The 25091-nt window shown below is 32.9% G+C and overlaps 1 protein-coding gene across 1 annotated transcript in view; it reads right to left on the bottom strand.

The window, feature by feature from the left end:
* LOC130445363 (zinc finger homeobox protein 4) overlaps positions 1–25091 on the bottom strand; it is a 282274-nt gene that overhangs the window by 154092 nt on the left and 103091 nt on the right. The gene's annotated exons all lie outside the window — the stretch shown is intronic.

Genomic DNA, 25091 nt, shown 5'->3' with positions numbered 1-25091 from the left:
ATCATTTTCTCAAAGATCATGTTAATAATTTATAATATAATTTATAATTTGTATTGAAGATAAAATTTGTATTGTTGATGTGTGAAAAAACTTGCTTTTCTTCATAAAATACGTGATAAAATCTAGACGTAATAGAGAAAAACGAAAAGCTAATATAGATTCAGCTTAAAAAACATTTGTAAAACATCTGTAAAAAATTTTTCATATGCAGGGTGGTGTAATTTAATCAGCATTGAAAATATTGTCAACCTTCACTAGTTTTTTCAAAATCTTCAGTATTATGAAACGTGTCAAAAAAAGTAATTCATGGAACAAAAATTATCTCGATATTAGGTCAAAGTAATTATTGAAATAATCAAAAAGAGATAGTTGAACTTTTCTCAGAATCTCAGAATGATTCTAATAGAGAATGATGAATGATATAACCTTACTAAAATTAAACATTGATTCTACCTTCTTATAAATTTATATTTAGTTGGATATCATTCGATTCCAAGTACATCACCAATGAAAGCAGAAAATTCACTTTAATGGATCCCATTAAGTTTTTTTTTTTCGGTGAAAAACATAGGAAATGAGATCGTGCAAAGTGCACGAGAGGGCGGGCAAGTGCATCGCCCGCTCCCCCGTTTTATCGAAATTCTGGCCAGCGCTTGCAATCAGTTTAATGAATGGTCTTGGCTTAATTAATGAATCTGTCTTGCTAATCTCTTAGACGAAGCGGTCGTGAAGACTGAATTGGCCTTCGGAATGAGTAGATTGATAATGTGATTAATTTTTGTATATTGCAGGAGTGAAATGGATACTTCGATTTTTAATAAATTGGATTTGATAGTGATTCATACAAATAGATCGTACGAAAAGGTAGTTTGAAATGAGAATCTTAATTATTGCTTTGTGGTTGTTATTGAGTACTTTCTGTATATATTCAAATTGACAAATATGTTCGAAAAGCACTGGATTTTTGCCAAATTTCATTTCCAATATATAGATGTTGATGATAAAACAGAAAGTATCTATTTCAATCAGTATCAAAGGGAAAAAGTCAATCAGGAACCTATATTCGAATCTTTAAACATAAATTTGCAAACTCATTTGAACCTCGCAAGTTTAAGAGATGACTTGGTTTGTAATTTCTCCCTTCTTTGAGCATTTAATGCCTATATCATGAAAATAAGGTCTTATATTACATAATCTGGTAAAGTGAACAATTTCTTAGCTTGTCCCATGCTAGGTATTTCCATCTATGTCCGTCTTGGAAACAGAATCGTCAGTTGTGTGATAACTACACTAAGAATGAGCTTTAGGTCCACTGGTGGTTTTGTTAATCATAGTCTACAGAGCAAATCAACTTTGTCGTTTGTCTAAACACCTAAAGGAGCTCTCCAATTTGTATAAAACCTTTTTGTATTCCAAAACAACCATAGAAAACACCATTTCGGCAGTTGTAGCTTTCATCTATCACAGCGAAAATTTCAACGAGAAAAGTAGTAGCGGAGCTTATCTTGCCTGTTCCGATTTAGTTTCCTGTACCAGAAGACTCCAACTGTCCTCTATCAGTTATGTGTGGCTTTTATCTTTTATCACGTAAGTTGAAACATGCTGGGATCAGATTCTCGTTGTAAGTTGAAACATGCAATTGAATATCCGAGATGTACAGTTTGTAAAAATAGATCGAAGAACCTGGTGGTGTTGAACTCCTACAACATAAAGTATTCAGTTCTACAACATATACTATTAATGGCGGAAAAGTTTGATTCTAAAACAGATGTTGACAATGATGAACGATAATTTTTGGCTAAGCCCAAAGACTGGTTTTACCAAGGTCTCAAAGCACTTGCTGAATGAAACTTATGAAAATATTCGCTTGCTTTTCGACAAAATTAACTACAACAAGTACAAGTGACAGATACGTGGGGACCTGAAGGTGATTGGAATTTTAATGGGACTTCCGGGAGGATTGGAAAAAATTGGCAAGCAAGAAGTGAGTTTCTCAAAATGTTAAGTTTATACCCCTTGTAGATCCCAAAAATGTCATTCCGCCCTCCCCTTTACATTGAATTTGGATTGATGAAAAACTTTGTTAAGACAATGGATAAAGAGGGTGATGGATTCAAATACCTTAGAGAAGTCTTTCCCCAGTTGAGTGATACCAAATTAATAGAAGGTATTTTTATTTGGCCACAAATAAGAAAATTACTAGTAGATGACAATTTTGCAAAAAAGCTCACCAGGCAGGAACTTAGAGCGTGGAAGGCATTTGTTAGTGTAGTGAGGGGATTTTTGGGCAATAATACGGATCCAAACTACCAATAGTTAGTTGATGAACTTCTATACGCCTACAAATCCCTTGGTACTCGAATTTCATTGAAAATTCATTTCCTCCATTCCCATCTGACATTTTTTCCGAAAATTTGGAAGCTGTCAGTGATAAGCAGTGTGAAAGGATCCACCAAAATATTAGAACAATGAAAATTCGGTATCAAGGACGATGGGATTCGGCCATGATGGGTGATTACTGTTAGTTTTTGAAAAGAGAAAGTTCAACCCCTCCTAAAAGGAAAAAGTAGAGCTAATTGATATTTAAAGTGTAAAGTGTAAAGTTTTTGTTTTTATTAGATGTGAGGCATGTTTATTGGATGTAAACTATAAATATTGTCAACATATACGATTTAAAAAAAAAATGAAAATCAAGATCAAAGATTCACCTTGTGAACCTGGTCTGGATTATGATACGAATTTATGAAATTTTTGTACTGTTATCTATCTTTGACAGATAAAATACGAATTCTCGTTTTTAGAAGATTTACTGAAATTTGGAAATTCATTATATGTAAAATACTGTTTTGAAATACAATTCCAAAATAAATCATCAGATACTATGTGCCTTCAAAATGCGTATTGTAGAATGATACAACAAAAAATCTTTCCAAAATTGGAATGTGTCATTTGAAAATTGTTAGAAAGTTCGAATATATTTCCATCTAGTACTATAAAGTTTCTAGATAAAAATTTATGTGCAATTTAGAATGACGTCACGCCTCATTATGTATGCTAACGTGAAGCAATCATTTGATATTGATTGGCATTTTTTATCCCCCATATAAGAAGAAAGAGTACGCTTGCGCCCGATTTTGGTCACGAATGCGGAAATTAATGGTTTTTCAATTTCAGTGACACTTTTACATTCTTCAGAGACGGGATTAGTTTTGTTATGTGTATACATTAGTCTTGAACCTTAGATCTTGACATTTCGAGAATCCTTAAAAGGACAAAAAGATAAACGATTCATTTGGTTTTTGTGAAGTAGTTGTTTCAGATAAAAAAAACTCTTATTTTATAGCTTTAAAAAAATATCGAAGGATGAACTATTTTTGCCTCATTCAAATTTTATTTATGGAAAACAGATTCTACATTGCTACAAGGATCAAACATTCATTAACAATTATTTTCGTTACAAAACTTTTTCAAAATAAATATTAAATAAGCAACGGCAGAGAAAAAGATCTATAAAAGATCTTCTATTCAAGCAACAATTAACATCTTTCAATTTAAATTTCAAAATTTTCGCATGAATTAAGACCGAAAAACTCGGAGAATCTTTTGTTTAAGTCTTTCTAATTTGCAAGGAGTATTTTAGCATCAAACTCCTTCATCAAAATCAGGACTTTCACTTATATGGAGTGTTTTGGAGAACAAATATTAGTTTCCCTATAAAATCATCGACTAGAATGAATAAATTTGAGCATAATTGAAACGAAAATGAGGAGACGATTTCACGTAGGTAAATTATCTTTCGATTCACGATTCACAGAATAAATCATGAAAAAGAAGAAGTGTGAGCTGGGGGCAATAATTGACTACAGACAAAATGGTAATAGTTTTAGATACATAAGAAAATAGTAGAAAAAGTAGTCATGGATAAAGAAAATAGAAGACCTGAGAATAGTACACATCAAGAAATGCAAAAGGATGATGGTAAATAAGAAAAAAATCATTGGTTGCTTCTATTTTTTTCAAATCTTAAGATAGGGCCGATTATACGGCGAGAATTATGCCCTAGCGTATATAGTGCACCTCGTAAGAAAAATAAGGACATATATTCATCCATGATTGTTCTTGGAGAAATCGCAAACATCATACATTATAAAACACGTCCTATAGGTTCAAATCAAACTTATTCGCAGTTCAGGTTCATGAACATTTTAGGGATAGGATTGTTAGAAAGTTCGCGATATATTGATATAATTAAAATATTTCGCATGATATCTTTTAAAAACTGATCTAGAATACGGTTCGTCGTTTAAAAGCTGTTATCATTGCTAACGAAAGGAATATTTGTTGTTGAAGATTTTAGTTTGTTGGTGTCAACTTGAAAATATTTAAGCAAAACTCATTTTTTTTTCAAACAAACACGAAAGATATTTATAGCAGCAAGCAATTTTAGTAAAATTATTATTTATACTGTCTGTGGTATGTGATTTTTGTTTTTAACACCAACAAGTGTAATTGGCTTGATATTCCGCTCGATTAATATACTGCGCTTAACCTCACGCTTTGTTTTTACATTTTGACGTATGCTTTGATTGGTCCTTATAAAGTTCCTAATCATTAGAGCGTGCAAAAATATTAAAAACATTTAGACTATGAAAACAACATTTGCATTGTAGTGTTAACACGTGAAGATTACCCGGAAGAAAGTGCGAAATCATTAAAAATATCATTTTGAATGGTTTCACACAATGATTAAACGTATTGTACACGCTTCATTAACTTTGATGTGATAAAAATTGATTGGCGAATTTCCGATAAGAATCAGTCACAGTCTTATCGAATAATTTTTATCTGTTACTTCTTGTCTATGTTTATAGCAGCAAATAATCTGAATTATCTTATTATTTATACTGTCTGTGGTATGTGATTTTTATTTTTAACACCAAAAAGTGTATTTAGCTTGATATTCCGCACGACTAATATGCTGCGCTTAACCTCACGCTATGTTTTTACATTTTAACGTATGTTTTGAATTGGTCCTCTGCAATTGTGAATAGAACATTAACGTTAACTGAAATTTAGCTTTGAAAATATTTAATTGTAACAGAAAGAATTGTAAAAAATAATAGAAATATAATAAAATGATGGAATTTTGATAAAAGAAAGGATATTAAGTAGTATATGTGAAAGGTAATGACCGTAACAAAATTTTCGAATCATATAACATTGCAGAAAAGTGGAAGTTCAGTTTAATTTGTTCACGTAGAACTGAATACGAAATAATTTAGGGGGTCCAGTTCAATTTTTTCCATTAATGAAACGGTTATATTTATCAAATGTATTGAAACTAATTATAGTGTGTTGTGAGATATTTCGTCTTCACTCACAAACTGACAATAACCGCTATAAACTGTGAATAGTCTAGTGAATAATAACAAAATATTCAACATTTTACTTTGATTCACTTCATTATTTCCATTATTATTTTCATATAATTATTACCAGCTGTAACATCTTATATTATCTATAATTATATTTTTATTGTATCGTTCCTATCTTGCTTTTTTATTTCCATTTCCAATTCGATGTTCCTTTTCTTTGGTATTACTTCTTAATCCTTTAATTTCCCTTTCCCTTCGATTTTGTTTTTACGATTCTATTTTTCTTTTTCACATTCTTTGTTGCTTTCATAATTTCCTTTCCTTGTACTCACGTATGTGTTCTTGTTCATTTCATCAATTTTGTCTTTTTTTCATGTTCTTCCTTATTTTAATTTGGTTTTCTTTCATATCTCTTAATTTCTTTCTTCATTTCAATTATGTATTTATTTTCTCCTGTTAGATGATTTAATTCTCTTATTTCATTTCCTTGGTTACTTTTTTCTTATTCTCTTTTTTATCATTCAATGTGTAACTTTTAAATTCTTCGTTGTTCTCATAAATTCGTTCACTCGTAAATATTTCCTTTCCTTGCGCTTGTTCTCCTGTATGTGTTATTATTCATATAATTAAATTCGTCTTCTTTCCATTTCCTTGCTCATTTTCAATGTTTCTTCTGATCTCTTCTCATTTCTCTTAAATCTTCTTTCATTTCACTCAATTATGTATTAATTCTCTCTTGTTATATGATTTGATTCTCTTATTTCATTTTCCTTCCACGGTAACACTTTTTTACTCTTCTTTCTTCTAAATTTTTTATTGTTTCCATACATTTGTCCACTCATGAATGTATAATTTCCTTGTACTTGTTCTCAGACATGTTTCGTTTCATTTATCAATTTTCTTCATCATAATTCGATTCAATTCTTCCATTTTCTTGAATAATTTCTTCCATTTTCAACTAGGTAGTATTTTATAATATCCATCGTTATATTTGGGTGTTTATTGATATCTTTTCTTGTCTTTATTCCATTTAGTTCCTCACTCGCAATGCTGCTTTCCTTTAGTCTTTTCTTGTAGTTCTTAAATCTACTTCCAATCCAATTGAAATCCTTTCTATTTTCTCCTGTTTCACTATATGTGTTATTATATGCATTTTCATTCCCTCTTTCTATATTGTCTTTTTCTCTATCCCATTTCTCGCTTCTTTTTAACGTTTTCATCAATTTTCTCACTGATAATTCTAGTGTTTTTTCTTCCCTTTTCTTGCAAGTCTGTTCAATGAGAAGAAAGCTAATAGTTTAACTAACAAAGAAAGGTCTATGAACTTTCTACCGGGATATGACATCCAATGTAATGGAAGTTTCATTCCGCTTTTATGTAAGTAGGATGGAAGGTGATTTTTTTCCTGAAGATGACATGATTAAGAAAATATTATATGGAGGGATATAACAACAATTATTACAAACAATTAGAATAAATACAACAACCTAATACCAAGTAACATAATTACTTTATAAATATACGTTTTCTTTGTACTAACTGTACAGGTTTTCAACTGTCATAAACAATGTAATTTGATGAAGAGGAAAACAGTAATTATCTTTCACAGTAAAATCAGTTGCATTTATTATTTAATTATAATTAATTCTGTATAATTACAGGTACATCATTCACAAAAAAAGTTCTTCCTAATCATTAGAGCGTGCAAAAATGTTGAAAACATTTAGACTATGAAAACAACATTTGCATTTTAGTGTCAACACGTGAAGATGACCCGGAAAGAAAATGCGAAATCATTAAAAATATCATTTTGAATGATCTCACACAATGATGAGACGTGTTGTACATGCTTCGTTAACTATACAAATCCTAGAAATATAATTAAAATATTAAGTACAGTGTGAGAGTAGAAAATTTTATAAAAATTGATTGACGAATTCCCGATAAGAATCAGTCACAGTTTTATAAAATAATTTTTATCTGGTACTTCTTGTCTATGTCTGTGTGATAGAGTCGAAGCTATTATACTTCAAATTTTGGAGCAACATCTGATTGAGCTGCTATCACTCTTGTGTAACCTAGGAGCTGAATTGGGTAGATGAGGCATGAGAAGTCACATCAGCAACTAACTGATCAGAGGGCTGAAAGATCAGAAACTCCATGCCTGACGAACTTCTCAAGATGTCAAGAAACGACGCTGAACCATGGTTGGTTCTTTGAGGAATAATACCGAACGACATCAGCGTAATCGGCGTATAAGCAGCATATAGAGAAAGCAAAGTATCTGCTCAAAAGGATTAGATACCTCGAAGTGAAACATAAATCGCAAGAAAAATAGTTTACGTATTTCGAAGTCATAAGAATTATGCACGGAATAGAATAGAGGTTTAGAAGCACAGGAATTGGAAGGCAAGAGCACAATTATTCTTGTCCAGGTTCCAAGCTTTTCTTAGATTAGTTATCAAATTTTCTCATTGTTGCTGCTATCATCCTTCTATCACAAGCTATATTAGGCCAAAAGTGAAGCTCTCCATGTCACTAGGAAAAGTACTCACTGTGCATTCTGTGAGAAAACGATAGAGACAACAGAGCGTTTACTTAGAAGGATAAGATACAACGAAGTGAGACAAAAATCCCTAGAAACATCATTTACATTAGTTTTTTCACGATCATTATTACTAGATGTGGTCGTAAGAGACTAGTAAACGATTATCAATATGAATCATATTGTTACAAACAAGCTCACGAGATGGATTCTAAGCTGGAATTTTAAAATTCGGCGAATTCGCACGGCGTCTTTAGCATTTTTTATAAATGACTGAAGCGCATTCTAGAACTTTTCATTATAGCGGGCGGGTTATTTTCAATATTTCTAGGAAATATTTCTAAATAATTTCTAGGAAAGTCTTATTTCTTTTGATTCTTTTTGCTCCAGAACTTCTATTTGTGGTATATAAATAAGTTTATGTAGCGCAGTAAGTTTTAAATAAATAGTCGTAGTAAGAAGAACGAATTAGTAAAAATAGTTGCAGAAATTATTCAAGTGACATTTATAAGTAAATTATAATAAGTGAAGTGTATTGTTAAGAGACAGTGTTTACTAATTCATCCTACAAATGAAAAGAGTTACAGTATGTTTGGTACAACTCTTGAAATGTACATTCATCGACATGATTTCCTACTTCTACTTAATTAATTTTCTATAATCTCAAGTTTTATCGTTATTTATATCAAATTTTGTAAAGTGTAACAAATTTTGAATGTTTTCTATCCAAACTTTAGCGGAATTATACAACAAAGGTCGATTATTCGACTAAAAGAGAGCCGGAAAATATCATGCAGGATAACAAGTTTTAATTGCGGGCGGCTAAGATGGCGTGCATGCCACACTCGCACTTAGCACCACCGCGACGTTGCTTTTTTCAGCGTCGACACGATCGATAAACGACTCTCGTGTTTTTCAAACATAAAGCTGTACAGACAACCGACTGACAATTAAAACTACCCTTATTGTACCTAAAACTCTTTCTTAATTGGCACTGCATTCTCTTTGAATTTCAGGTACGGGCTTACCAAATATATACAAAAATTCAAAATCACATTTATATGAATTCATTTGCCAATTTGGTGATTTGACTATTCGAAACCATGTAAAACCTCCACTTCTATTCCGAGGAGATGGAATTTTGAGCTCTGTTGATAAATAAATAAGCAGAACTATCGCTTCTTAAACTGTCTGTATCGTTTATTATTTACGATAGAAGTGCTCAGTTCCTTCTACTCAACGACTTTCTATTATTTCAATCCAACGAATTGGTATTGAAGAATATGTAAATTCAAATGGATGCAATATTGTCCAATTTATTAACGCTAAATATCTTTTTGAGGCATTATTTCAAGTATATGTCATCGAACGCAGTCACTTATCATCACCGTAAATTCTAACATTATTAATTCCAAATTTACTTATTCGATAATAAAAATTACAATCAAAAAATATTTAGTAAAACCCCCGTTTTACTTTTGATCTTTTATTTTAGCGTTTGAGAATTTTTTTGAGCACGAAATGTATTTCTAACCATACTAGTATTATTAAGTTCAAATATTTCCTAATTTTCAGTGATTATTTCGTGGAAAATGAAATAGTATTTACCTCCACTAGGTATTTTATTATTCACTCTTTGAAACCGTTACGTGCGATGTCTCCATAAAATTTTATCAGATTTCGAAGCTCACTTTCTGAATCTACATAATGATGAGGTGAGAAGTTGTTTCATATGAAGTGATATGATGAATTTATAGCACAGAAAAAACTGTAATTTATTGACCACCAATTTTGTTTAATTCGTAAATTTTAAATCATGAAACTTGTTTTTACGTCAATAAGGTAGTTGAAATTATGTTTTTAGTAATAAAAAACGAAATATTATGTACAATCATACATACAAGCGTCATACTTGACACTTAGAGCAGTAGTAGTCGTGATGAAGAATGATTTGTCTCTCCTAGAATCTTTCCTAATGACTTATGACAAACAAACAGTTATATATAAATCAAATTTGTTCTCTTTAAGTCACTGGTACAAACAGACATCCGTTTCCTTCTACACGGCACAAATTTTGACGTAAATTTGTATCGTCTTGATTAACCTATCCAATTGATTGCTTTATCTACATAAGCACAGTATTTGAAGCCAGTCTTATTCTGACATCTATAAAGTACTGCTACCAATATAACCAAATAGGATCAAGCAACTAGAAATGAATAAAAAACTTTATTGGACTATAAAGCGAGTACCAGAAGAAAGTTTTGAGACAAATAAAAACAAATATTTATGATTGGATATGGCTTCATTGTTTTTCAAAATATTCTCTATTAATATCAATACACTTTTGCATGCCTTTGAAACAATTGTCGGAACATTTTTTCCATTCTGATAGTACCTTCAAAACATGTGATTAGAGCGCATCAACTGCTTCTTCATGTGTAGAAAAACGTTGACCTCTCAATTCATTTTTGATCTGCAGAAATAAGGGAAAATATTACGTGTCAAGTACAGCGGATTACTGTTTTGACTGTTCAAAAACGCCTTCGGTTGAACTTATGTGTGTGAGCTCGCATTGTCGTGGTGGAGAATGATTCGTCTTCTGCGATTCTCTCCCCTGATTTCTGGCAAGCAAATGCTAGTATACCATTTAGAATTAACCATTCTACGTTACTCTAAAAGAACCATTTGCTTCGAAGTGCTTCGTCCTTGATCAATTTTTGTTGGATTTTCCTTTTCTCGAATAGTCGATTGTATAGGCGTATTTTCAACCACCAGAAAAAACAGGCGACCATATGCTTCGAAGTGCTACAACTTTTGTTGTATTTGACTCTTGATAGACCCATACAGTCGATTATTGTTTAGTTTCGAATTCATATGCAGAGATTCAGTCTTCTAAAACACCGCGATCTACAGAGAGAGAGAGGGAGAGACTCGTTGGATAAGGAAAATTTTAATAGGTGGAGGTTTTGTTGGATTGGGCCCTGGATATAGGAACTGTTCCTCTGCAGGGCCAATTTTGTGGTGGTTGCGTAAGGTTATGTTTGCTAACTTTCATGGAGGAGGAAAAACGTAAATTCAGGATGTTTGGCCAGAAGAAATTGGAAAGAGAGCTTTCGTGCGGAAACGGTTCCTCTCGGTTTGGGTTTTTTATTTTATTATTTTTTTTTTTTGCTCATTCTAAACCAGATTGCAGGGAAACCGCAGAAAATCTGCAGCAACGACGAACGACGAAGAATGTGTGAAGTGGGGTGGGAGGTCGGATTTTATCTGATGGATATAGGAGAGCCGGCAAGGTTGATTTTAGATCACCAAAATAGAGAATTCCTGAAGTTTTACTTCAGTGGAAGGTACTTGGGTTTTACGCGAGAAGTAGGGATTCTTGATGGTATATGTCGACAAGGATTTTGGTGTCGGTTGAAAGGTCTTAGGGAGTTTGGGGTTTTTCCATAGTAACTGAGATAGTTTCCTGGTGGATTTTTGAGGTTTCCATTCTCTTCAGACATCAGAGGTAGAAAACGGAATGAGAAACGTCGCAATTATTACAGAAAGGAAAATTCGATTTAGGACATTTATCGAGTTTACCGTTCGATACACCACAAGAGGGACAGATAGGTTTGGCCTTGCAAGAATCTGTGGAGTTACCGGTTGGAGAGCAACGGATGCAGTATTCGGGAACTGCGGGAATGGCGTTGGAATTTGAGGCTTCGCAGTAGTGCGAGAGCCCGTGAAAATTGATGCAGAGGACGTGCTGGTAGGCTGTTTCGGGGTCCCAAACATTGAGATGGGTTTATTAAACGACCTGGCGATGATACTCCAGGATATGAAACGGGGAATCTAAGGAAGGTGAGGATTCCTCGTCGGAGTAGGAGTGGTCTACATTCTTGTATATCAGGGAAAAGGTGGTTTTTCTGGGTTTTAATCACACGACGATCTTGCAATATCTGTTTACGCACAGCAACGATGTTTTAGGGAAGATTTTGGACGACTTTCACGAAATTCATCCTGTAGCTGAATTCGACCACGATTGAAGTCGAAGCGAGTTGATTGGCACAGTGCAGTTGGTTTGATCTACGTCGAAAGTCATAGAAAATCATGGCATTAAAATGTTTCGAATTTAATTTTTTGACTAAAGTGGATTGTTCTAAATTATCTGTAAACAACTCAAATACTACTTGTATGACAGCACGTCCATCATTAAAAATGTCACACTTTTGACATATTCATATCAGTGTTGCCATATCTCGAAACTTAATAGCAGCTTTTTATAATAAGATTCTTCTAAATTTTAGGAATAAGAATTAATGTGAGGAGGCTGAAGTGACAACATAATCTTCTTAACCAAACGCAGTCGTTATCGCTTGATTTTTACCCTCATACGTAACATCTTCACCTAATACTCGCAATAAATATGTTTTTGAGGTACTCAACTAGAATTATTTCTAAAAAAATGTCTTGACTTTGTTTGTAAATGAAAACGTTCAACTTTAGAGCTGTTTCATCTCATTCAGTTCATTGTTATGATTATTTTTTGTCTCTGGTACGTACGTTGGACCCATGCTTCATGTATGATCGTGAAACGGTGCAGAAGTTTTGCAATCTTACACACGTAAATGAAAATCTAGTGCAGCTTTAATATTTTTTTTGTTAATATCTTGAAAATAATTCTGTCAAATTCAATAAGAACCGTCAATATTATAGGGTGCTAAATAAATATTCACCGTGGCATTTTGAATTTTAAAATCCTTTAAGTATTATGTACTTATAATATTTCTAGGTTATGTCGGGTAATTATAGGACCATACTGTCATCATTAATACTTTATAGTAATATTTTCCATGGTTAAACCATAATTTCAACTACTGATATACTGTCACCAAGCTCGCAATAATTATGTCACTATTAAGTTAAGCAAGTTGTTGAAAATTTTTTTCACGCTATAATAATTTATTTAATTCCATATCTTGTTTGTTATTATGTTTAGTTGGGGAAATACAATTATTGTCACACACGAATTTCGAAAAAAAAAAATAATTATTGGTAACAGTAACTTTGTTAATTGTACTTTAATTATTTCCTGTTGTTTGTATTATATATTTATTGCTGACATGACATTTAATAACATTTGTTATATAAAATATAACCTCTCGACAAATTAGGTAATGAACGTTATCACAGCCGAAGAAAATAAATGAGAAATATTATAGAAGAATAAGGAACTGAAAAAAAAGCAAAAAAATCCAGATATAGATACCAAAAAATCTGTATCTTTCATTCTTTTTCTGATTTCAGCATCTCAAACCCATTAGTCTTAGCGTTAGAACGAGTGGTCTATGTTGTTATTGAGTTATGTTTTTGGTAAAGAAAAAATATCAAACTAAAAGGAATCTTTAACAATAAAAAGGGGTTATAATTAACAGTTCCTCCTCCTGGCCCTAAGAATAGCTTCTCTTTTTAATTCATGGGGTAGTGAGCACTGTTCTAAGGTCCGACTTCGTGACTGGTGCAGACTTTTCTCTTAAGTTCATACCATAAATGCTGGATAGGATTTAAGAGTCCGGGCTATGCGGCAATTTCGATATCCTGTAAATACTGCCGTACGGAGCTTGCAGCATGTGGTCAGGCATTGAGAAAAAGTTCTTGCTGTTGAAATTAGAGTAGGGAACGACGTGATCACCTAAAATTTCTTCTATATATCAGCTCACCGTTGATCCCCCGCACCATCAAGGAACCTCCACCAAAAAGCCACGTTTTCTTTTATGCAACACTAGCGAATCTTTATCCAGATCTTCTATTGCTACCATGCAGGCACATTTTGCTTTGGTCTGAGAAGGGAACGGAGCCCCATTGATTGTTAGTCCAATTAACGTGCTCTCTGGCAAATGGTAGACAGTTTGCTCTGGATTTAATTTGGGACCAGCAGCTCTAACGGTTGGTTGTTCTAAATTTTCTTCTGCGTCTGTCCAGCCGCTCATAGTCACTCCTCGCGTTTCTCTAAACTCTTGTTGGGCATGATTTCTCACAGATGTGCTCACGGATGTGCACCGACTTATAACTGATTAATATTATATTTTGTCTGTGCTGTTGTGAGAGGTTGAGAAAAAATCAGGGACAGCCATATATTGCATCCAACAACTGTTTAGTTGGTAACAGGATCAGCTCGTCTTATAGATACATCATGAAGAACTCATTCTTTTTCATATTCTCATTTCAACTTAGTAGAAATAATTCAGTTTCTTACCCGTTTATTGATGTCATCGTCTGCACGTGATTGTGATGAATTGAACAATTTAAACAAATAATGTTAAATTTGAGATCCAATTTCAGAAAATATGATGAAGAGTAACAGTTTATTTAAGCTTTTTTCGGAAGTTTGAGGTTAGATTATGAGCAGGAAAATGGTAATTATTATTTAATGATTCAAATCCATGACAAAAATTCTAATATAAAAATAAAAGCTTATTATTTCTATTCAGTAGGCCAAACAAACGATTAAATGGAATCGATCTACAAAAAAAATTGAAAAAAATAAGTTTGATCGTAAATTATTATTATGGAATCTTATTATACCTGGAATAGTTTGTAATTAAAATATCTCGGCTCATTCAATCTAAATTATTTAACGAACATAATTTATTCCTTAGTCACCATAATAAAATATATCTTTTTTTATTTATTATAATAATAATAACAGAGATATTACTAATGAAGTTTCATTATACATGTTTATCCGGTGTTGCAGGAAAATAATTATCCTTTATAATTATTATACATAATTATACGGGACTGTTTATGACGTGGATCTCAATTATAAAGCTATTTGCGTACCTGGTAATCGCTGGTGACAATTTTAAGAGCATCCCACCGGCCACGTACTCACCTTCTGAAACAAAACAAGAACTTGATCAGATATAAAAATTTATGACATTAAATGAAGCTGATTATTTCTTTCCTAATTGAGAATCTTGTTTTTGAAAATACATTAACGGTAAACAGGTATAGTAACAGGTGAATTGAAAAATTGCGTTTTTATAATACAATTTGTCCTTAGCATTCATCTGCGCACAATTTATGTCCACCGAGTATCCTCTTGAATTTTGATAACAGGAAAACGTCGATGGTGGCTAGATCTAGAGAATACGCAGACAATTTTCATTGATGTGTGACTGGGCGCATCGTTTTCTTAAAACAACACTTTCATCTTCAGTTTCTGTATTAACCTGTTCATCTACGCAAAATTTCTATCTAGCGAGTATCTTCATAAGATCTGAGCACAGGGAAGTCGCTGGGGGACCAGATTTAAGGAATACAGAGGATGCGGAAGCAATTAGCAAACCAATCTCATTGATTAGTGACACGGTGCACTCTCACTCCAAAAATGTTACATGATAGTCACTGTTTATGGTTTTCCCTTTTTAAGATAGTCGATATAATGTGTATACTATGCGCATACCAAAATAATGATGTATTAACTTTATCAGCTGATTCTTTCGTCTTTTCACGTGTATTCCACTCGATTGGCTGTCGATTGGACTCAGTGTGAACTAGCAATGTGAAATGATTGTTATATATTAATGCAAACAATCGAGTTTGTTGCCGTTGAACAGCTCAGAATCATCAATTTTCTGTTTTGGTCAAAATACATGTCTTTTAAAGATTGGGGTTAACAAAAAATCATATAAATTTAAAACTACTAGCCTAATATATGTGAAAGTTTACCTGAAGGGTCGGGTTTGGGTTGTTTTATCATATTTACAAAAAAAATCATACAGAGTGCTCCAATAGTGTCGAAAATAAATCGGATGTTATTTTACCATAATTTTCATATTCGAGTATATTATATCTCAATGTGAAGACATAAACAAAACAGAGTAAACACATTTATTTTTCTTCTCAGAAACGATGCAAAATGTTTTAAAATAACGTGTTAGTAAACTGAATGAACAATGTTTTTAAAAAAATTGAGAGAAATGTATAGGGAGGAATCAACTCCCCAAGAATTGACAAAGATTATGTTGAAGATGCAGAAAGGATCTGGTGCACCGAGCCGAGTCCATCAAATGCTTCAAAATAATTAACTTTTGCTTAAGCTATACGCCTAAATCAATTTATTGGGATTTTCTTGATCTTATGAAGGGAAACCTGGCGACAGAGTAAGCAGCAAAGAACACACAAAGGTGTGAATCTGTTAGAATTTGGTATCATAGAGCCAAATAATTACTACATGGACTTTTTCAAGCTGCAGTGTGCTGATTGCGCGCCAACAGATATACTTACGAAATGGGTGGTATAATGGGTATTTGTCATCTAGAAAACGTACCAGCGTAATGGTAGTTGGGAGTTCAGAATTTTTTGGCTTATAGATACATTGCAACGCTATCATACTTTTATATAACTCAGATTTTGCTTGTGGTTATAGTAAAATGAAAATACCATTGAAAGAGAATCGGTATAAGTCGATTGAATCCATTCACGACGACAGTTTGAAATATACTAACATAGCAGACTTTTAAGAGTTTTACTTTCAAGATATCCTCATACAAAATAGCCACCTGGGTTGAGAGATTAAGGATTTTGGACGATTGGTTAACGTGATAGGAGAATAATTTACTATCATCTTGTTGTACTGTATGATAAGTGTCCTTTTTATGTTGGAATGCTGAAACTTCTACTACTGAGGGACCAAAAAGCATATAGTTATAAACGTCACCATTTAGAAAAAAAAATATTTCAAAAAAGCTGATCAGAGTTTTGAATATACACCCTACAAAAATTATCGTATCACTAATTATTTTTTAAATATTTTGAATGTGTTGCCTGTTTTTCGAATTTTATTATTATTACGAATTAAAACACCAATAGAGACGCCTTTTGCAACATTTATTTTATATCAGTTTAATCTACAGAGGACAAAAAGTTTGTTTTACGAAAATATCAAAAAAATTGTACAAAATATTCTTATTGGTGCCAGGATGTTGCAGAATTTGCCATCCTGGATGGTCCCAGACATGCTTTATTGGGTTACGTGGAGGCCAATTCACGGCGGGTATCTCGACCTCTCCTAAGTAATGCCGAACCACTATAGCAGCGTGTGAACGAGCATTATCGTGCATTAGCACAGAGTTGTCACAGATATGAGGCATATAGGGCACTACATCTAGGATATTGGTTATTTACCTATCAGCATTTAGTCTTCCATCATTCACTGGTACTAACTCCGTGCGACCCTCGAAAGAAATTCCAAACTCCAAACCATGATAGAGCCACCACCAAAGCTTTCAGTTTGACAAATTTAACCCGATCCAGCCGTTCACCACGTCGCCTGTACACTGGTACACGCCTATCTGATAAATACAGACAAAATCTTGATTCATTCGTGAATAAAATATCAGTATACCTGCTTCTCTCAGCCTATTTCGAACTGTTTGTAGGCTTATTCGGACATTACGAGCAGCCAACAGATCTTTTTGCAGCCTTCAAGCGGTGGTATGCCTAATTCTTAACGCCGTTAAATAACGATCATCGACTACCGAAGTTACCCTTCCGCGGCCTTGTCCGGGTCTCCTGGTTAACTACCCTGTTTCTTGGTAGCGAATAACAACTCTGAATATGGTGCTTTGCTGAACTCCAATTAACCCGGCGATGTATCTTTGACTGCGGCCATCTTGTATGAGCGCGATTATTCTAGCGGCTTCTTCATTCGTCACATCTCTTGTTAAACGTTGAGGCACATCCATTATCAACAAAATAAATCGAAATTTTCTCCAAGACAGAAATGATTTATTCGAGCATTTTTGCTTCCAAAAAAATTTATAAGAAATTGTGATATTTTTTTGCCCATTAGGTTGATACATACTAAAATTTTTTTTTTTTTATTAATCGGGTTAAAACGTTCTTCGCCGTCTTCCGATTCCCAGTTTCCATTTTTCTCGATCTTCCCAAAGATCTTCTTCCAATCCTCTCTCTCGAATATCCTTCTCGATACCTTCTCTCCAACTTAATCTTGGTCTTCCTCTCTTTCTTCTTCCTTGTGGTGCCCAATTTAAAATTTGTTTGGGTATGCGGTCTTCAGGCATTCTTTGGACATGTCCGTACCATCTTAACTGATTCACCCTAATGTCTTCCGTAATCGTGTGTTGCACCTTCATGATCTTCCTGATTCTGTCGTTTCTTACTTTTTCCAGTCTTGATATTCCTGCCGCGCGTCTCCAATAATCCATTTCTGTAGCTTCAAGCATTTTCACTGGTTTTTCTTTTAGAGGCCAGACTTCGCTACTATATGTTGTTATACTTTTTATTATGCTATTGTATATTCGATGTTTGTTTTCCTTGGATATTTGTTTGTCCCACAATACACTATTTAGTTGTCTTATTGCTTGTCTTCCTTGGTTATTTCTTTGTGCTATTGCTTCATCTAATCTTCCATCATTAGTGATGATCATGCCTAGGTATTTGTATTTTGTATAATGACTTATTTTTTGTTGTGTTTCTTCAAGTATAAATTTTGTTGTTCTCCTCCAATACACATATATTCCGTTTTACTAAAATTTACTTCTAGACCCCATTTCCTGTATTCCTCTACTAGCTTTCTTGTCATATATTCTAAGTCTTTGTAGTCCTGTGCCAAGATTATTTGGTCATATGCAAAATACAGGGTATATAGTGTGGAATCGATTAGTGGAATGCCCATGTTCTTACATTTCCTTTTCCAGTGTGCTAGTGCGTGTTCCAGGTATATCTTGAAGAGTGTGGGTGACAGACAGCATCCTTGTTTTAACCCCTTATTGATGGAGAATCCTTTCGAGACCTTGTTTCCTATTTTTACTTGTGCTTTATTGTTTTCATAAAGCTTTTGTACTGCTTTTATTAGGGCCGCATTTATATGTGTTCTTTCCAAGGCATCCCATAGTTTTGTTTGCGGTACGCTGTCATATGCTTTTTTAAGGTCAACCTATAAAAGGTGGAGTTCTTGATTTTTGGCGGTTTTCTTATCAATTATTTGCGAAATCGTAAATAAATGATCAATAGTCGACCTCCCCGCTCTGAAGCCTGCCTGTTCTTCGGCCTCCATGTTGCAATATTCCTGTTCGATTTTATTTTTTATGATTTTTTCATAAATTCTGGATATTGTACACAGCACTGTAAGTCCCCGGTAGTTGTCGCAATTTTCTCTGTCCCCTTTTTTATATACGGTAATCATATAAGATGTTTTCCACTCTTGGGGTAGCGCTTCACCATTTATACACTTCTGGAAAAGCATTTGCAGATGAGAAAATAGTTTTTCAGTGCCATTTTTAATTAACTCTGGTGCTATTTGACCCGGGCCTGGATATTTTCGATTCTTTAGTGACTGACAAACGTCTTTTACTTCTTTAATTGTAATTCTAAGCGGAGATGTGATGATGTTTATATTGTCCTGTTTTTGATTTTTGAACTCTGGTCTTGTTTCTGTAAACAATTTAGAGAAGTACTCATCCCATTTTTCTAATGTTATTGGCGATATAAGATTATTTGATCTATCTTCTCGAAGAGATTTTAAGGTTTTCCAACTTTCTGTGTTTCTGCTGCCTTCTAGGTAGGTGTTTATTTGAGTGCAGGTCTTTTCCCATGTCTCGTTTTTCTTTTTTGTTATAGCTTTTCTTACTTTTGTCTGTGCTTCTTTGAAATTTCTTTTATCATTATCATTTTTCGTGCATAGAAACTTGGAGAACTTTACTTTCTTATCGTTTATGAGATCCTCAATTTCCTTGTCCTACCAGTACGTTCTTGGTCTTCTAGTGTTATCGGATCTTCCCAGGGCTTCTTCCGCTGTAGCAATCATGCTTCTTTTGATAAAGCTGTCGGATTGTCAAAATTTTTCTGTACCAGTTTTCCATCTAGACGTTTTTGATATAAGTTCTTCACACTTTCCTCTTGTAAGCTATTTAGATTGAATCTATTAATTTTTATTTCAAATGCTTTTTCTTGTTGCTGTTTTTCTATTTTATTTATCTGCATGAAAGGTAAAATTTTTGTTCTAAGTAAGAAGTGGTCGCTGCCACAGTTTGCCCCTCTTTCTACTTTAACATCCTGTATTCTAATTTTTGTGTTTTGTCTCATTATTATATAGTCTATAATAGATCTTAAGTCCCGTGTATGCTGTACCCATGTGTTTTTATGTATCATTTTGTGTTGGAAGAAGCCATTCAGTATTTTTAATGTATTTTGTTGGCATAATGTAATAAGTCTGTTTCCATTATCATTTGTTACTTCTTCCCCGAATCTTCCTACTATCTGATCGTCTATTTTCTTGCCTGTTCTTGCATTTAGGTCTCGTAGGATAATTACCTCTCTTGAGGTGCCTACTTTAGAAATTTCTTCAGACAAACATTCAAAATAGTCATCTTTGTTATTTACTGTGTCGTTTTCATTTACCCCATATGTTCCTATGACTGTCGTTTTGTTTCCGCAAATAGCTATATTTATTTTGATAATTCGTTGATTGACTGCTTCCCACGATGACACGTATTTTCTTAAGCTTTTCTTAATTAATATAGATACTCCTTTCTGAGCTCGTTTGTCCTTAGATATTCCCGAATAGAAGTGATCATAATGACCCAAATTTTCTGAACCTTGTCCTTTCTTCTTTGTTTCCGTTAGCCCCACTATATCCATAGTTAGTTGTCTTATTTCTCGTAGAACTTCATTGATTTTGGTGGAGAGGCCTTGTTCGTTCCATGTTCCTAAATTCATTTTCCGTTTCCGTTGCTTTGGTCGTCTTAATTTTTTACATACTATAATTAAGTATTAAAAATATCCTAAAATACCAGTGATGCGATAATTTTTGTTGGGTGTATATTTACAAGCAAGATGCGACTCCAGAGACTATAACTTCAGCTTCAAACCTAAAACTTTATATGGTTTTTGGACACATTGTGGATATATCTGTTTTCTAGGGTGCTTCACGTATACGTGTGGGTTTTCCTGACCCCTGATAAAATCTATCAACAGGTTTTTATCATTGAAAAATATCAAAAAATATCCATATTATGATGAATTTATTTCACGTTATTTAATGACAGTAACAAGTTGAAGTAATGGAGACAATTTGTAGTAAAAAACTTGGTTTCAAAGATTTTTGTAGACAGCTTCAATCCGAAAATATATCAAGTACATCAAAATGGTGGTGGCTGAATAAGATATTTGAGAATATTTACGTTGTTGTCTACATGATTATAATAATCGTTTATATCAACATTTTAATCAACATAAAAATACATAAAATACCAATAAACATATAGAATTCATCGAAAATTATATCATCTTCCGCTCATTGTTAGTGATATTATTATCAGTTAACAAATATCTTGAATATAAGCCACATTAAAGTTGATTGTCTGTCCCTAAACCAATATTTGGAATACGTATATATATCTTTGCAGGCGTGAGACTTCGACAGCTGCATCGTATTTATGACATTCAAATATAGAATTAATAATACCGGTCATAGTGAAGGTATCTTCGAAGTCGTTACAATATAAACTATTGACAATAACGTCGGTCGAGGTACAGATAGAGGAAAAGATGATATATATATATATATATATATATATATATATATATATATATATATATATATATATATATATATTATGTATATATAATACAATATGTTGAAGAAAAAATTATTAAAGTAATGTGCAAACTAAAAAAGATGCAAGTTTAGCCAACAATTTGACTTATAGTATTTCAATTAAGAAGATTTAATCAATGATCAATCATAGCCAAAGATCCAAGTAAATACAAATTAGCTCTCTCTAGAAAAAGATCTGTAGCTTCGATTCTTTTTTTGATGTCAGAACCTCAAAGCCCTTAGTTTTAGCTTTATGAGAGTTGCTACTTAAGTTTTAAGATGGACAAATTAAATCAAATATTTATAATTGGATATACCTTTATTGTTTTAAAAAAATTCGATTGAAGTATATATAAAGTATGTGATTTGAACACATCAACCGCTTTTTGAGGTGTAAACAAACGTTGACCTCGCTATTTACCTTTCATCTACGGGAATAAGAAAAAATCATTGGATGCCAAACGAAGACTGTACGGCGAATGACCCATTAATTCGGTGTTTTGATTGTTCTAAAACGTATTTGTTTGAACTGAAATGTGGGAGCTCGCATTGTCGTGGTTTGTCTTCAGCAATTGATTTTCCTGATTTTCTCGAACATTTTTGACACACAAATGCTGGTGTACCATTCAGAATTATCCTTCCTACGTTATTCTAATTGAACGTTGGCGACATGTCCAGTTATTTCGAAAAAACAAGCGACAATTTGCTTCGAAGTACTTCTTGCGCGAACAACCTCAGCAGACTGACTCAATTTTTAAGAGAACTCTTTTGTATTTGTAATTCGACTGAATAGTTTGGGATACAATATTCGTAAACTTTTATTTTCAAAAATTTATACAAAAATAAAACCAAATTTGTTTAAAAATAATGAAAGAAATGTTAGCTCAAAACTAAACGTTCTGAAGTACATAACAAGTTATTATCAGTATAAAACCAAGCAACCGATTTTACATGTTGAAACCTAGCCTTACTTGAGACCTTTTTTGGCTAAACGACCTTTGTGAAACCGTTGGCCGAATTTACATCCCCGGGACTGTGTAGGTTAAATGGACATTATAATAAAATGTTCATTTTGTAGTAAAATGTTAAAAAAAATTAGTGTCTGTTATTTTAATCACAGCTTTTAGAATTGCATTAGAATTTTCTATTAAGCAGTTTTGTACTTACTCAATTCAACAACTGAAATAAAGATTTTCATATGAATTTATTTAAAATTGGTGAAAATATTGAAGTCAGTAAACATTTTTCTTCTGCCATAAATCATTTTTATTTTCAAGCACTATTCTATTTTACTAAATAATTGTCGAGTTATTTAGATTATAGATCGATGATTATTTCCATAGAACTGGACGCCACTGATTTAGAGTTTCCGTTAAAATGTGATAACATAACAAATAAAGATCTTATTAAAAGGTAACATCAATTATCAGTAATTTTTCGTCTTATTTAGATTGTAACCGAAAAATTAATCATATCGTACATTTCAACTTCGATTCCGAGAATTGTAAATAATTTATTTAATGTACCGGATGGCAAGATAAGAAACTATCGAATGTCGGAAACTATACGTCGTAGAAACTTGCCGTAAAGGTGACGAAAAGAAAATTGTTCTTATTTGTCGTCAAATGTTACCGCCATCTTAAGATTTCAATGAGTTTTAGGAGGAAATCTGGAATATTTAACATTAGTTGTGTTCATATAACAACGAAAATACGGTGGAGGATATTTTTGCTTACTTGCACGACAATAGTGAAGAGTGTCAATTTCTAATGACGGATCTAATGAAATCGATTAAAAGGGATTACATTCCTCAAAAACGTACGGTTATAGAACGATTAAAGGCCAAATATCAAGATGACATTGTATTTTTTAATGAGAATGGATAAGATAGCATTGTCTGCTTTAAAAGTTATCTGTTTATTCGGCCTACTGAGGATACCACATAAAAAAACGCGCCTACAGAATCTACCTCATAAGTGACGGGGAAAATAGTCGATAAAAATAATTAATAATAGAGAAATGCTTCGTTTTTGCCTCAAAGTTGTGAGTATCGAAGCGCCCCAACACTTTTGGAGCGCTACATGAGCCATAAAAATTAATCAAATTCAGAAAAGTTATAAGTGAAATTAATCCTCAAAAAACGATCTAAAATATTGTTTTTGTAAAATCAAAAGACAAAAAGTTATAGAGCAAAAAAGAAGAGATTTGCACTTTTGAACTTTTTAAATTTGCGACTTACGAAAAAAAAACATATGAGCTTAATTGTAGGCACAGCGATTTGTGACAAATTGTATTTCACAAATTTTTCATACGATGGATTGTTCGCGAGATATAACGAAAAAGGTCTTTGCACCTCACAGACTTCCACTGACCCCCCCACATATCTATCAAATAAAATTGCGTCCTCTGAGAAACGCAACGTAGGGGTCTTAAAATGTTACATTTCAACGGACTAACTCGAAAATAGAGAATATTTGTTATTTATCTATTTATATTCTTTTTTATTTATTTTTATACACGGTTTATTCTATAGGTTTCGTTAAACAAATAGTTGTGTTTTCTGGAAAGTAATGAGAATTACCTCGTCATCAATCCCTAGTGCATGTTCATGAAGAAACCAGTCAACCCTATGTACTAATATCGATTTAAAAATTTAGTTAATAATTTTTATCAAATACATCACCGTTAAGAATGGTACAGTTTTTCTTTCTCTTTTTTTATACAATCTATTGAACAACATACAACTAAAATTTATATAATAGACGAAAATTCTATTATAAATGCCGTAAAAGGAAATGTGCCAGACAAATACCACAACACACCATACATAAATATAAAATATAATTTATTAACTTCATGTATCGATTAACCATTATAAGCATTGTCACTTTTTTGTTGTACATATATCTGGTCTATCTCTTAATTGATTTTACATAATAATTCCATAGATTTCAGAATGTAAAACGCCTACTTGTGAAAAAAACTATCGCAAATGGTCATTATTATAATATTTTTAAAGGAAAATCAAAGTTCGTATCAACCGATTGTTTTTACTGCACAAATTACAGCGCCAGATAGCAACGAATATCTTCTAGATAGAAATACAGTCCAGGCCAGCAAAATCATCACATCAGAAGAGATTGACTCACCTATTCCTATCAAACCTAACCAAGAAAATTCTAGTACAACTAATGATAGTATAATGAGGCGGGCTTTATCAAAAACTGATAACTATAGTGCTACCACTTCGAAAACAACAAGAAGATATGGTATAGATCTATCTTAAGAAGCTTATATAGTCACTGGTATTATTATACATTGTATTAAGGTCTGGAGAGCATGCTGACCTATCTATTACATTTATATCAAAGGTCAAAGATAAAATAAACTATAAACGTTGAGATTTGGTTAGTATGATTATAGATTGTCAAAAAACCAAGAACTGATGGTGTAAAACATGAGAAATACTGCAGGTGATCATGCTGTAGCATGGATCTATTAAGACTATGAACGAAACCGTCAACTATCTATAACTTGGTTTATGAAAATAAGATTTTTT

This window comes from Diorhabda sublineata, chromosome 6, assembly GCF_026230105.1.
Source record: "Diorhabda sublineata isolate icDioSubl1.1 chromosome 6, icDioSubl1.1, whole genome shotgun sequence".
In the NCBI taxonomy this organism is placed as follows: domain Eukaryota; kingdom Metazoa; phylum Arthropoda; class Insecta; order Coleoptera; family Chrysomelidae; genus Diorhabda; species Diorhabda sublineata.
This window is presented reverse-complemented; position numbering and strand designations above follow the sequence as displayed.